Source organism: Simochromis diagramma, unplaced genomic scaffold (genome assembly GCF_900408965.1).
Source record: "Simochromis diagramma unplaced genomic scaffold, fSimDia1.1 OVJJ01000573.1, whole genome shotgun sequence".
In the NCBI taxonomy this organism is placed as follows: domain Eukaryota; kingdom Metazoa; phylum Chordata; class Actinopteri; order Cichliformes; family Cichlidae; genus Simochromis; species Simochromis diagramma.
The window spans coordinates 805-15227 of NW_024387391.1; the positions used below are offsets into that span (position 1 = coordinate 805).

Below are 14423 nucleotides of genomic sequence, written 5' to 3' on the forward strand. Positions count from 1 at the left end.
AGCTCACAGTCACAGTGGATTTCCACTCATGAAAAAGCTCTGGCTGCTTCATTTCTCATCTCATATCAGAGACTTTAATGCTTCACTGAAGCTGTACTGTGATGCTTCCATATTCCAGTGAGGCCTCCATAATGATTTCAGCTGTTCTGTACACACACTGTGTGCCCTGTATGGCTCAAAGTCTCTGCAGCCTGTTTTTATCTGCTATCATCAGATCTTCATCATCCTCATTCACATCCCTCACACACTCTACAGCCTCATCAGCACTGACTTCATCTTCACTGACTGATGGAGCACAACATGAACCTGTGGAGGCTGAAACACTGTCCTGTCAAACATCTCCCCGTCACCACTCCACTTCTGTCAGCCTTTAAATGAACCCTGCTCAAGTCTGTCACTTCTGTTTGGAGCCAAAAGGAAAAACTGTTGTTCAGTCGTTTGGAAAGACAACATTTCTGAAAGCACTCAAACTTCTTCACATTTGTCTTCAGACACATCCTGAACATTTAGGAACTAAAGAAAGTTTCAAACATCAATCAAAGACCTGAAATATAGAAAAACTATAACAGCCGCAGTCAGTGAACTCACCTCAGAGTCTCCAGTCGACAGTTTGGACTCTCCAGTCCAGCACACAGAAGCTTCCCTGCTGAATCCTGCAGCTTAGTTCTCATTCATATCCAGCTCTGTCAGATGGGAGGGGTTGGACTTCAGAGCTGAGGCCACAACTTCACAGTGAGACTCTGAGAGTCCACACTGAGTCAGTCTGTGATGATAGAAAATATAAAATGTGTTATTATAAAAGCAGAAAATCTGCATTATAAACACAGACTGAATGTATATGAAGACAAAACAGAGTGAGGTCATAATCTGATGAATCTGCTCTTCACATCTGTGCTTCAGCTCCTCTTACTGTGTTTGACATGACACAACGATTGAGTCTCTCTCAGACCTGCAGACTTTTAATGAGAATCTTTGTTTGGCTTTAATCTGCAGATGAAGGAGGAAGATGGTGTCACATTTAGGCTTCCATAATGTCCACAGTCTGTCACTGAGATCTGATCCAGAGTCAGAGTGAAGACACACATTTGGACTGTTTCCTGTTTTGACTCCAGAACATTTTGAATGAGTTCAGCTCAGTGAAGAGTTCCAGCTGGAAAGATGATCTCTGTTTGCTACCTGCTGTCAGGTACGACTGTTCACGTCCACACGCAGGAAAAACCTGCTGACTGTTACCAAACGGAGCAGAAATCTCATCACTGGACAATAATGATGAATGAACTCAGAGCTGCTGATATCAGATCTGATTTCAGGGGAACTAAACACAGAAATGATTGGCTCATTTTAGCTTTCTGAGCCATTATCTGCTGGTGTGTCGCTAGTTGGCAGAAAATGATTTGTATTCCTGTTCAGGGCTTCAGTGTTTATGAGTCCAGATCCAGGTGACAGCAAGTCAAAATGATGTTACCTGTCTGTGTCCAGCAGCAGCCTGTATTCACTTTGAATATTGTTATAACCTGACATGGATCAGTTTGTCTTTGATTGGTTTGTAAATGTCACTGTTTCCATTGGACCTGAGTGACGTACAAAGACAGAGAGGGAGAGAAAGGAGAGAGAGGATGGAGACAGCAAAGAGAGAGCAAACACAAACAGGTGAGAGTGGACAGGTGACCAAGGTCAGCAACCAATCAGAGAGCTTCTGTTTGACCCACAGTCACTGATGGTGACTGCACATAACCAAGCAGTGTGTTACTCTGATATCAAATATGGATCCTGCTCTTATAATAATGATCATCAGATGATATTATTGTGTTATTTTGTAGCTGAATACGATGTTTGTGTGATTATCAGTGAAAGAAGCAGTGAGGAGGATGGAGAGAGAGAGAGGACAGAGGCTGAAGTTAGAAACACTAAAAGGATTTTTCATGGATTTCATGGATGATTTGAGTGATTTCCAGCAGGACACTTAAACATGACAGTGGACGTCCTAAAGAACATATTCACTGATATGAAACGTGTCATTGAACAGGATTAATATCAGTGCAAACATGATGGAAACAGCTGTGACTGCATGGATGTGACACACTTCAAATCTGCTCTCCACTCTTGGATTTGGGATCCATGGAGCTGCTGCTGAGTCTGTACAATAAAGGAATGGTGTGGAAGGTTGCAGCGTATGGACACAAACACTTTGTGCTTACAACCTAAAGCTCCCACAGTCTATAAAGTACTGATGACATCATGACGTTTGGCGAGCGCTGCCAGGAAGTTAGCTCAGGGATGTAAACAGCAGTCAAAAACACAGCAGTGACTTCCACCAGCAGAAAATAGGGACGACATTTCAGCAGCAACAACTAAACACTGAACAATCAGCTCTGTGATTAATGAGGACATGAAGTCAGACATTCCTCATTAGGAGCAGCAGCAGGAATGAGAGTGAATCCATGTGCTGCTGTGACATCAGCGTTAGCTCACATATCTGACACATGTTCAGTCCAGATGTCAGCAGTGTCTTCTCACTCAGTTTGTCCCTCTGTTGGGGACAAACTGAGTGAGAGCACAGCTGGTTCACCTCTGAGCCCTCACTCTGAACCACAGCACTGTCACTCATCTGTACATCACACTGTAATCACACTGAACCAGAGTCTTCCTCAGCACCCTCATCCTCACTAACCATGTTTATTCCACTAAACTCTGTGTCTGTAGTCAGAGGAGAAGCTCAGACGGTGACTGCTCTGGATATTTGTCACTGTGTTTAACATTAGACTTCATTTCACTACAAAGATAAAATACAAAAATAGATTCTTATTTCTGTCTTCTCTCTGAACAGCAGTGTCTGAATGACCAACAGCAGCAGAAGCAGCAGGTTTAAAATACTGCCCCCTAATGACACAACACAGGTACTACGTGTAGATGTGAGTCTACAACACACAGCATACGACTACCAATGCAGGATCATGCTAAGTGCACGCACACATTTCCTGATCAACACAAAATAGCATCTTATCTGAGAAACTCAAACTAATGAGAGTCGTTTAGTACTGCGTATATCTGAAGAACTAAACTACTAACCTACACTGATCAATGATGTTAATGATCACATCTGGACTCACCCAGCCTTTCTGCAGTTCCTCACAGCTGGAATCAGTCTCTGTCCTCCCTGCACTGATGTATTGTACTTCTGCAGGTCCAACTCATCCAGAACCTCCTCTGACATCTGCAGCATGAAGGCCAGAGCTGAGCACTGGATCTCAGAGAGTTCCTTCTCTGATCTGTTCTCTGACTTCAGGAACTCTTGGATCTCCTGATGTACTGAGAGGTCGTTCATCTCCATCAGACAGTGGAAGATGTTGATGCTTCTGTCAGGAGAGATTTCATAACTGTTCATCTCCTTCAGGTTGTTGATGACTCTCTGGATGGTTTCTGGACTGATCTCTGTCTGACCCAGCAGACCTACTAAGAGTCTCTGGTTGGACTCCAGACAGAGGCCATGAAGGAAGCGAACAAACAGGTCCAGGTGGCCATTTTTACTCTGGAGGGATTTATACATGGCTCTGTTCAGGAAATCATCCAGAGATGATTTCCAATAAGTTTGTCCCAGAAGGTTCCTCAGCACCTTTTTCTTCCAGTTGGTGAAACAGTGGAACATGTAGACAGCAGCCAGAAACTCCTGAATGCTCAGATGAACAAAGCAGTAGACTGGTTTCTGGAAGATCACACACTCTCTTTTGAAGATCTCTGTACAAACTCCTGAGTACACCGAGGCCTCTGTCACATCCAGACCACACTGCTCCAGGTCTTCTTGGTAGAACATGATGTTTCCTTTCTCCAGATGTTCAAACGCCAGCCTCCCCAGCTTCAGAAGAACTTCCCTGTCACCCTCCGTCAGCTCCTGTGGACTCGTCTCATGTCCCTCATGGTACTTGTTCTTCTTCCTCTTTGTCTGAACCAGCAGGAAGTGTGAGTACATGTCAGTCAGGGTCTTGGGCAGCTCTCCTCTCTGCTCTGTAGTCAACATGTGCTCCAGAACTGTAGCAGTGATCCAGCAGAAGACTGGGATACTACACATGATGTGGAGGCTCCTGGATGTCTTCATGTGGGAGATGATTCTGCTGGACAGCTCTTCATCACTGAATCTCCTCCTGAAGTACTCCTCCTTCTGGGCGTCAGTGAAGCCTCGTACTTCTGTTAGCCTGTCAACACATGTAGGAGGGATCTGATTGGCTGCTGCGGGTCGGGAAGTTATCCAGACGAGAGCCGAGGGAAGCAGATTCCCCTGGATGAGGTTTGTCAGCAGCTGGCTGACTGATGACTTCTGTGTGACATCAGACAGCAGCTTCCTGTTGGTGAAATCCAATGAAAGTCTGCTTTCATCCAGGCCGTCAAAGATGAACAAAAGCTGAGAGACAGCCAGCTTCTCTGCTGTGACCTTCTGTAATGTTGGATGGAAAACATGGAGCAGCTCCAGAAGACTGTACTGCTCATCTCTGATCAGGTTCAGCTCCCTGAATGAAAGCAGAACCACCACACTGACATGTTGGTTCTCCAAGCCCTCTGCCCAGTCCAGAGTGAACTTCTGCACTGAGAAGGTTTTTCCAACACCAGCCACGCCGTTGGTCAGAACCACTCTGATGGGTCTCTGTTGGTCAGGTAAGGCTTTAAAGATGTCCTGGCACCTGATTGGAGCGTCATGGAGGGCATCCATCTTGGAAGCTGTCTCCAGCTGCCTCACCTCATGTTGGGTATGAACCTCTTCACTCTGTCCCTCTGTGATGTAGAGCTCAGTGTAGATCCTGTTGAGGAGGGTTCCACTTCCTGTTTCATCACTTCCTTCAGTCACACGTTCACATCTCCTCCTCAGACTGATCTTATGTTCATCTAAAACCTCCTGCAGACCAACATCTGCTGAAAGAAAGAAAAACAATGAGACTAAAGAGAAAGAAAACTCTTCAATGTCTGAACAACACAAGAAGTCCAGTTTTCAGAAATGAGTCCATCAGCAGACAGATGTTCAGTCTTACTTTGTACACAGCTGCTCTGACTGGCTGTCTGCAGTCCAGCTCTGCTTCTGGATCTTTCTCCACACTGGGGACAGGAGGAGTCTCCTGATGGAGCAGACTGGTCCCAGTATGAGGAGATGCACTGTCTGCAGAACCAGTGTCCACAGCTGGTAGAGACTGGATCCTTCAGGACGTCCTGACACAAAGCACAGCAGGACAGCTGCTCCTCCTCACAAACACCACTCCTCTTCCTCTCTCTATGAACACATTTCTTTATCACTAAAAACATTTACTGTCAGTGAAAAACATCCAGATGTGACCAAACTGCAGTTCCTCACAGTTCCTTTGATGTCATCAACACTAATGAGCTGCTCTTCCTGTCTGCCTGTCTCATTAAACACTGAGTGATGAATACAAACTCAGCACTTCCTGCAGACTTCCTGACTTCACAATAAAAACTTTCCATCAGAGAGACAGTTATGACTTTCACTGTTTTACAGCCGCTGTGTGCAGATTATCAGTTCACTCTGAAGCAGCTTAGAAGTGTCCGTGTAGAGCCGTGGTCTGACACACAGAGACTTCTGATTTTCTCTATTTAAACAAACATGATGAAGATGAGCAGGTTTCTCTTGTAGTATAAACTCTGTGTCTCTCTGGCTGGCTCATGATGGCTTTTCAGGTTTTATGTTTTGCTCTCTCCTGCTATGGTTTTGCCTGCCTGGGTGGAGCTTGTAATGGCCTCTCGCTCTTGGTCCACACAGTTATGATGATAACAGTACCTGTTGCTGATTCACCTGGGCTTACCGGTAACCATGGGTTAGCTTGTATGACTGGTGTTTACACCAATGAAATCTAAATCACACTAATGTGTCCTCCAAGGTGTTTGGTGGGAGCACTGAGTGAAACATAAGAGCTCTGGTAAAATAACAAACAGGGCTGTGAGAGCAACTGAAGTGATAAAAATACTGTTTAAAGATAAAAACACTTTGATGTTCTCTCGTCACCTAACAAAGTCCAAACCCTGTGAACTATTTTAGCTTTAATAATTGTGGATTCAGGTATCCTGAACCCATCTTTGGAGATTTGTAATTAAATATTTTATTTTATTTTTTTTTAATTCATATTTTTATTAAGGTTTCAAAAGCAGGCATTCACAATATGTACATCATGTAAGCATTCTTCATACTTAGGTTATCTGCCTTAGATACTGAAATAGTATTTTAATTTACATCCAAGTCATAAGGGAAGAATACTTACAACGATAGAAGTAATTGAAACCATCACATAATCCGAAAATCAAAAAACAAAAAACAAAACTAACAAACCTAAGAATGTAATTAAATATTTTAAAACTCCATCAGAGACTCGTGATGTGGCTGTTTGGAGAAGGAAAAGAGGGACAAAGTGGAGCGTCAAGCTGAGGCTTCATTCACTGCAAACCTACAGTTATGTTTTCTTATTTCTGCTGTTTGCATGTTCACAGCTGAAATAAAGCTGCCTCTTTGACTTCATCCTGTTGTGTTTGGGTCCAATCCTGCCTGCCACACAGCGCTACAGGACAAAGTCTAAGATTTTTTACCTTTTTAATGAATCTTTGGTCATATTTATCCAGGAAAACACAAACATGTAAAGGAGTCATCACAGGTCTCTGACCTCGTTGGTCCAGGTTCAGCACTGAAGACTGGAGGTTCATGTTTGGACCGGTCACTCCTTATAGACGGACAGCTGGATCCTGCAGACTGTGACCTCTGACCTCTGCAGACACAAACATGTTTTATTCAATGATCAATTCTCTGATGAAGTGATTGAAGCAGCTGTGATCACTAGAGATGGACCGATCCGATATTACGTATCGGTATCGGTCCGATACTGACCTAAATTACTGGATCGGATATCGGAGAAAAATAAAAAATGTAATCCGATCCATTAAATATCACGAAAGCACCTCACAAAACTTGCAACACGCCGTAACTCACCTCAGAACGTTAGCACGTCGGAGCAGTATGCATCACGTGATAGAGCGGCTGTGGCATGCGGGACCTGTGGTGGTCTGGATAGCATTTGGAGCTTCGCTAGCAACCTGGCATTTCATCTCCGACAAAGTTATCCCCGAGAGAAGTAAAGCAAGTGTGTAAGTCCATCTCTGAATGTTTGTAAAGCATTCCTGCGTTAAGCTTAACAAGCGACTGCCTCTTCTTGCTGCTACTTCAATCATGAAATTGCTTAATGATCAGCTGATCGGCTTTTCTGTCGCGACTCCGTCTCTCTTCTTTGTTTTTGGCCCACTTTGCACCAGAAAGAAGAAACCAGCGGCTGAACAACAGCAGCACGTTTAAGCTTGATAAGCTGTTGTTAGAATTTATTTAATATTACTTTCTACACCAGGATCCTTTTCTACGCAGCTGATGGCTGTAATAAGTAGTAAGCTATAGTACTTTTTCCTTTGGGAAGGTACCATCTGTGCAGTCTGCAATTTTGTTGAAGAAAGATGTTGAATCTATTTAATATTTCTTGAAAAATAATTGATTTCTGTGCATTTTTTTTCACACTGCATCAAATTAAGGTTGATTACGTCGATTAAGCATCATGAGGTGGAGCGTGAGGGGTGGTTCCCTATTTTTTATTTATTTATTTTTGTTGTTGCTGGGAGTTGGAACCCTATTAGTTAGGTTGCTTAATATTTATGGTAAGTACTCTTTAAAATACCAGAATAGGGAGGATGGTGTAGGTTTAAGTTTATTAGATTGATCAGTATTGCTGAACTATGAAATATTTTTTTTTGCATACAGGTATAACAGAATAGCTTTAGTGTAGTTGTTGTTTTAAACTTGAGTATGAACTTATACAAAATGCAGCAAGATATTTTAAAAAACAGTTTTGTTGATTAAAAAACACTATATTGGATTCATATCGGTATCGGCAGATATCCAAATTTATGATATCGGTATCGGACATAAAAAAGTGGTATCGTGCCATCTCTAGTGATCACACAGACTGCAGATAATGCAGCTGTTTCCTGTCAGTAACAGTCCTCTTAGATTAGAGTTCAGCATTTTACAGGAAAACAAATGTCCCTGAATGCAACAGTGAGACACAGTCTGCCTGTGTGGCTGTGATAGCTGCCGTTAGGAGCGCTCATGTGTTTGCAGTTAGACGAGGAGATGTTACCATCATGGACACGCTAACAAATCCTGCAGCATCACGTGGCACAAACACTTTGTGTTCCTGTCATCTGCAAGCAACAGGAAGTTCATTAATAAAGGCGGGATGGAGACGTGACTGTGATGGTTCTCCTTCATCCAGCTGTTACACACATCTGGGCTCACACAACGAGCCTTTGTCTAATACAGCAGCTGCTCTCTGAACAATTTTCTGAAGAGGAGCTGCACAAACTTTTGTTTGCTTTCTAGAGCAGTGTATCAAAGTCAAACTACCCACTGCTAGCAGCTGTTTCTATCATAGTTTAGGATCCAGATGTGTGAGGTCTAGATTTACACCTCTGATTAAAATACATAGTTAAAAACAGCCAATTGTGTCCAAATGTGTCTTAAATCAGATAAACTGACAGTTACAGCTGAGCCTGTGTGTCCTTGGAGACACTGCTCTGCTACAGAGATGCATTTTAGAAACCAGGAAACATCAAAATCATGTAAATCAGAGAGTTCATGTTCCTAACAGCTCACCTCTCTGCAGCGGACACAGGCTGGGATTTAAAATCAATGCCATGACGATTGGACCGGTCACTCTTTAAGGACACAGAGCTGGATGGTTTCTGATTGACGCTAAAAATAAGTGAACATGAAACATGTGTCACATCCAATGTGTCCAATACATTACATAAAAAGTATAAACTATGTAAATAGTTTATTACTTAAATCGTTAAATAGTAAAAAGCTGATTAAAATTTCAAACATTTTAATACTGACATGAACTTACTTTTTGTCAGATGACTTTTTTTGCCCTAAATTATGAAATAAATGCTTCACCCGTTTGCTCTTAGAGGACACAGAGCTGGGTGGAGGTCCAGGCTGGTTCCTGTGAATAATGATGGAGCAGTGATGTGAGTGCTGAGCTGTGACATGGAGAAGAGTCATGGACAGTTAGAGATGGTCATCTCACCTCTGAGCTTTGGTCTGGCTCTCATGTTCCCCACACAGAGTGCTTTTAGAGGGAGGGACTCCCTCCTCTCTGTCCTCACACTGATCCATGCTGCTCAATTCACATCAGCTCACACACACTTTCTACCTTCACCTGCAGAGGAAACACAAATCATTCATGTGCACATCAACTGAGAGCTGCAGAGGTCGTGTCTGATGTGTTGGACTAACATCCATCTGAGACGCAGCTTTCATCAGTTCACTACAAAAAGTGTCACAGAGCCCAGTTCAGCCTCCAAATCCTCCATTACTGTAGTCCTACAAAGCAGCAGGTCAAACATGGCTGCAGAGAGCAGCTTTATGTCAGTAACCATGTCCAGGACCGAGCTGACTGCTTACAGAGTTCATACTCTAACTGCTAGCTGCTCTGCTAGCTAAGCTAACTCAGTAACAGTGACTCTGACAGCAGTTACTGTGGAACAGCGGCCGAGCTCAGGACACATTCAGTGTGTTTAGTCTGAGTCCTGGACTCTGATTCAATGGATTCAATCCAGCTCAGAGTTTCATGTGTTCATCAGAATAAAATACATGTACTAATATAACAGAAGTAATGCTCTGAATGCAGGACTGTAATGGAGGATAAATAAGGTTTTTACAGCCTGAAAGAAACATTCAGTTCATGTATTTGTAGACAGTGAAGCAGTTTTTAATACTGCAGCTGTTTCCTTCACCTGTGTGTGTGTGAGCCACACCTTCATGTGCTGCTTTAGAAATATGTGGTCTGACTGCTCAGACTGAGTCTAGGAGGAAAGTTCACACGCTGGAGAAAGTTTTGTTCCTGACTTTGTCAGAGTTCGGCTCCAAAGACAAAGAAGACGGAGCTCACAGTCTGTAGATGGTCCTCAGTGTGTGTGTGAAGCCAAGAAAGCACACAGGAGTGTGTTTATGTCAGCAAATCAGTGTGTGTGAAGAGTCTGAGGGAGTGTGTGAATGAGACTCAACACTGAAACCAACAGTCCAAGAAAAGCGTCTGGACTTCTTTAAGTTTAACTTAAAGAAGTCCAGACGCTTTTCTTTTTGTCTCCATAATGTCTCCATAATGCTGCAATGTTATCTGCCCCAGAAACACACTGTGCAGAAGCTCTGATGGTGACACAGAAAAGTCACAGTGGAGATACTTCTGTCCACCTTTGATTAGACTCATTATAAAAAGGAAAACAAAGTTTGAACACAGTCATGTTTCCAGTTCACTGACTTACATTTATTCCATGGACACTCACTCTAACCTGAACCACAGCTACAACCCAACATTGTTGAGGCCTCATCTCCTCCTTTCCTGACTGTAGAGGTTAAATATGCAACAACCAACAAATAAAAGAATTTGGTTCATTTCACAGAAATTCACACGGTGACCAAGTAAAGTAACCGTAGTAAAGGAGACAACATCCCGTTGATGGTGGGATTATTTGAAAGATTTGCTTTGGTCACGTCACCAAATGCAGTTGAACCACCCGTGGATCCATGTTTGACCATTCTACCACTCTGAGCTCTGCTTTTGAATCATTTTATTATTATCATCATTCATTTATTCATTCTTTGGAGGGGGGCTATTTCCTAATGCCGCCCTAATAAGCTGATGTTCAAGGGGAAATATAACAGAAACTCTTTCAGTGTTATTCATTAATAAATTAACAGATAAACTGTGAAGAAGAAAAAAACTGAGATTTAAAGGAGAGAGTGAGAAACTTGATCATCATCCTCATAATACATGTTTATCAGTATCTGCTGTGACCATACTGCAGTAATAACTACAAGTCTACATTTCTGTGACTGTTGATCAATCACAGCAGGAATCTGAGCTCATCTCTGCACACAGAGCAGCTTCAGCTCTGGGATAAACTGCTCGCTTCACGTCCTTCTCAGCTCACAGACACTCATCCTGATATTTTCCTTTAACATTTGATGGTATCTGGAATAGTTGGCAGCAATAAGGATGATTTTCTGTAAAATAATATTGCTATGACCCGTGAGTTATTCGTAGATGATCGTTGAACTCAGAGAGCTGAAGATATCATGGACATGCTGACCTCGCTCCGTGGTCTACAGGGTACAAAATGAATTAATTAAATACACCATTAAATAATGAATTAAATGTGGCAAAAATTAATTAAAATGTGAAATAGATGTGAAATATAAATATGTTTATATTGTCTATTCTGTAAAATAGTCAGATGTCTATTCATATTAATGTACACAGTTCACCTGCTTGCTGCTACTACTGCTCATTCACCCAATACTGTTTATATATATATATATATAATGTTCTTCCTCTACCCCCCCCCCCCCCCCCCCCCCAATTTTTGCACATGTCGAGGAGCGTGTCAGGCTACATTTCACTGTCTGTTATACTTGTATGATTATGCATGTGACAAATAAAGAACCTTGAACCTTGATAAATAATTAATTAATTATGTGTCAAAAAATATTTTTTTAATTAATTATTTCCCATTTTAATTAATTATTTCTAATTTATTAGAAGACATAGCATACATTTTCACTGCTATGCAGATGACACCCAGCTCTATCTGTCCATGAAGCCAGATAACACACACCAATTAGTTAAACTGCAGGAATGTCTTAAAGACATAAAGACCTGGATGACATCTCATTTTCTGCTTCTTAATTCAGATCAAACTGAGGTTATTGTACTCGGCCCTGAAAAGCTTAGAAATATGGTATCTAACCAGATTCTTACTCTGGATGGCATTACCTTGGCCTCCAGTAATGCTGTGAGGAACCTTGGAGTCATTTTTTACCAGGACATGTCCTTCAACGCACATATTAAACAAATATGTAAGACTGCTTTCTTCCATTTGCGCAACATCTCTAAAGTTAGAAATATCCTGTCTCAGAGTGATGCTGAAAAACTAGTTCATGCATTTATTACTTCCAGGCTGGACGACTGTAATTCATTAATATCAGGATGTCCAAAAAACTCGCTGAAAAGCCTTCAGCTGATCCAAAATGCTGCAGCAAGAGTCCTGACAGGGACTAGAAAGAGAGAGCAGATTTCTCCTGTTTTGGCTTCCCTTCATTGGCTTCCTGTTAAATCCAGAATTGAATTCAAAATCCTGCTCCTCACATACAAGGTCTTAAATAATCAGGCCCCATCTTATCTTAATGACCTTGTAGTACCATATCACCCTATTAGAGCACTTCGCTCTCGCTCTGCAGGCCTACTTGTTGTTCCTAGAGTATTTAAAAGTAGAATGGGAGGCAGAGCCTTCAGTTTTCAGGCCCCTCTTCTGTGGAACCAGCTTCCAGTTTGGATTCAGGAGACAGACACTATCTGTACTTTCAAGATTAGGCTTCAAACTTTCCTTTTTGCTAAAGCATATAGTTAGGGCTGGACCAGGTGACCCTGAATCCTCCCTTAGTTATGCTGCAATAGATGTAGGCTGCCGGGGGATTCCCATGATGCATTGAGTTTTTCCTTTTCAGTCACCTTTCTTACTCAGTATGTGTTAACAGACCTCTCTGCATTGAATCATATCTGTTATTAATCTCTGTCTCTCTTCCACAGCATGTCTTTATCCTGTCTTCCTTTTCTCACCCCAACTGGTCGCAGCAGATGGCCCCGCCCCTCCCTGAGCCTGGTTTTTTCTTCCCACTGTTGCCAAAGTGCTTGCTCATAGGGGGTCATATGATTGTTGGGTTTTTCACAAATGCTCTAAAACTGTAGAAGAAGGTTGTATGTGATGAAAAAATATTTTACTATGACTTCACCAGTCTCTATCCCACAGTGCAATCTAAAAAAAGATTATCCTGTAGGACACCCTCAAATCATTTACAGAAACTTTGACAGCCTAGAAAATTATTTCGGCTTTGTTAAATGCTCAGAACTGCCGCCAAGAGGTCTTTTTCACCCCGTCCTTCCCTACAGGTGCCACGGCAAACTGATGTTTCCGCTCTGCAGCTTGTGCGCTGAAGACCAGAAGCAGCACACAGCATGTGGGCACAGTGACAGTGAGCGGGTGTTGAATGGCACATGGGTCTCATTTGAGCTTGAAAAAGCTGTTGAGAAAGGATACAGGATTGTTTCTATTGATGAGGTGTGGCACTTCCCCAACAAGACTGATACATTTTTTAAAGATTATGTGAAAGCCTTTCTAAAACTTAAACAGGAGGCCTCGGCGTATCCAGAACATGTGAAAACACCTGACGAGCAGCAGAAGTACATAGATGAGTATTATGAGAAGGAGGGAATAATGCTAGATCTGTCCGTAAATAAAGCTGTTCGAAACTGTAACAAGCTGTTGCTAAACTCGTTATGGGGTGGTTTCAGTATGAGGTCGAATATGGCGTCATCTGAGTTCATCACAGACCCTTCCAGGTTTAGCCAGCTAATGTTTAGCGACCAGGATGACGTGTAGCAGTTTTGTTTCATCTCTGACGACGTCGCCATGGTGCAATGGCACCACTCTGATGGTAGAGCATCCCGCATGAAGGACGTTAATGTCTTTGTGGGGGCCATGACCGGTGCACATGCCAGACTCATGCTGTATGATTTGTTAGACAACTTGCAGCAGTGCGTGCTGTATTGTGATACAGACAGCATCATTTTCACGGCACGCCCTGGCGACTGGATGCCTCCTCTAGGCCCATTTCTGGGGGATCTCACCAGCGAATTCGATTCTGGAGAGGGAGGTGTGGAGGATCACATAGTAGAATTTGTTTCCGGTGGGCCAAAATGCTACACGTATCACACATCGCTGGGCAAGACCCAGGTCAAATGTAAAGGCGTAACACTGAACGCACTAAACTCAAAAGTTGTCACCCACGAATCCTTGAAAGGTTTAGTCCACAAGTTTGTAGCCAATCAGACATCAGACGCACACCTAGTCGCCATCTCTGATAATATCAGACGTGATAAAAAGAAGCTTCATTTGAAGAATGAAACCATTGTGAAGAAGCTTAAGGTTGTCTACAATAAGCGCCGTGTGCTCCCAGACTATACAACCCTACCTTATGGATTTTAAATTAGATCAGGGGTTTGACGCCAGGTTACAGCACCCGTTCAGCATGGTGGCCAGCGGTTCCAGTAACTGTGGCAAGACGTTTTTTGTTAAAAGCGTCATTGAAAATTCTCCCAGGATTATATCACACAGCATTGATAACATTGTGTATATATACCCATGCTGGCAGCCACTATATGACCAGCTTCTTCAGATAAGAGACATAAACTTTGTCAATGGTTTACACGAATCTCTTGTTGATGACACCCTTCTTCCTGCAGACAAGAACAATTTGTTAATTATAGACGATGTAA

At 42.6% G+C, this 14423-nt stretch overlaps 1 long non-coding RNA gene across 2 annotated transcripts; it reads right to left on the reverse strand.

Annotated features, from left to right (window-relative positions):
- Positions 1 to 1121: 1121 nt before the first annotated feature.
- LOC120720267 lies at positions 1122 to 3103 on the reverse strand. 2 transcript variants are annotated; one of them, XR_005692851.1, is made up of 2 exons: positions 2358 to 3103; positions 1122 to 2207 (listed from the first exon to the last, which is right to left on the reverse strand). It is a non-coding gene; the product is annotated as an uncharacterized LOC120720267 (long non-coding RNA). The 2 variants fall into 2 exon arrangements; XR_005692850.1 differs by having other exon boundaries at positions 2350 to 3103.
- Positions 3104 to 14423: the final 11320 nt, after the last annotated feature.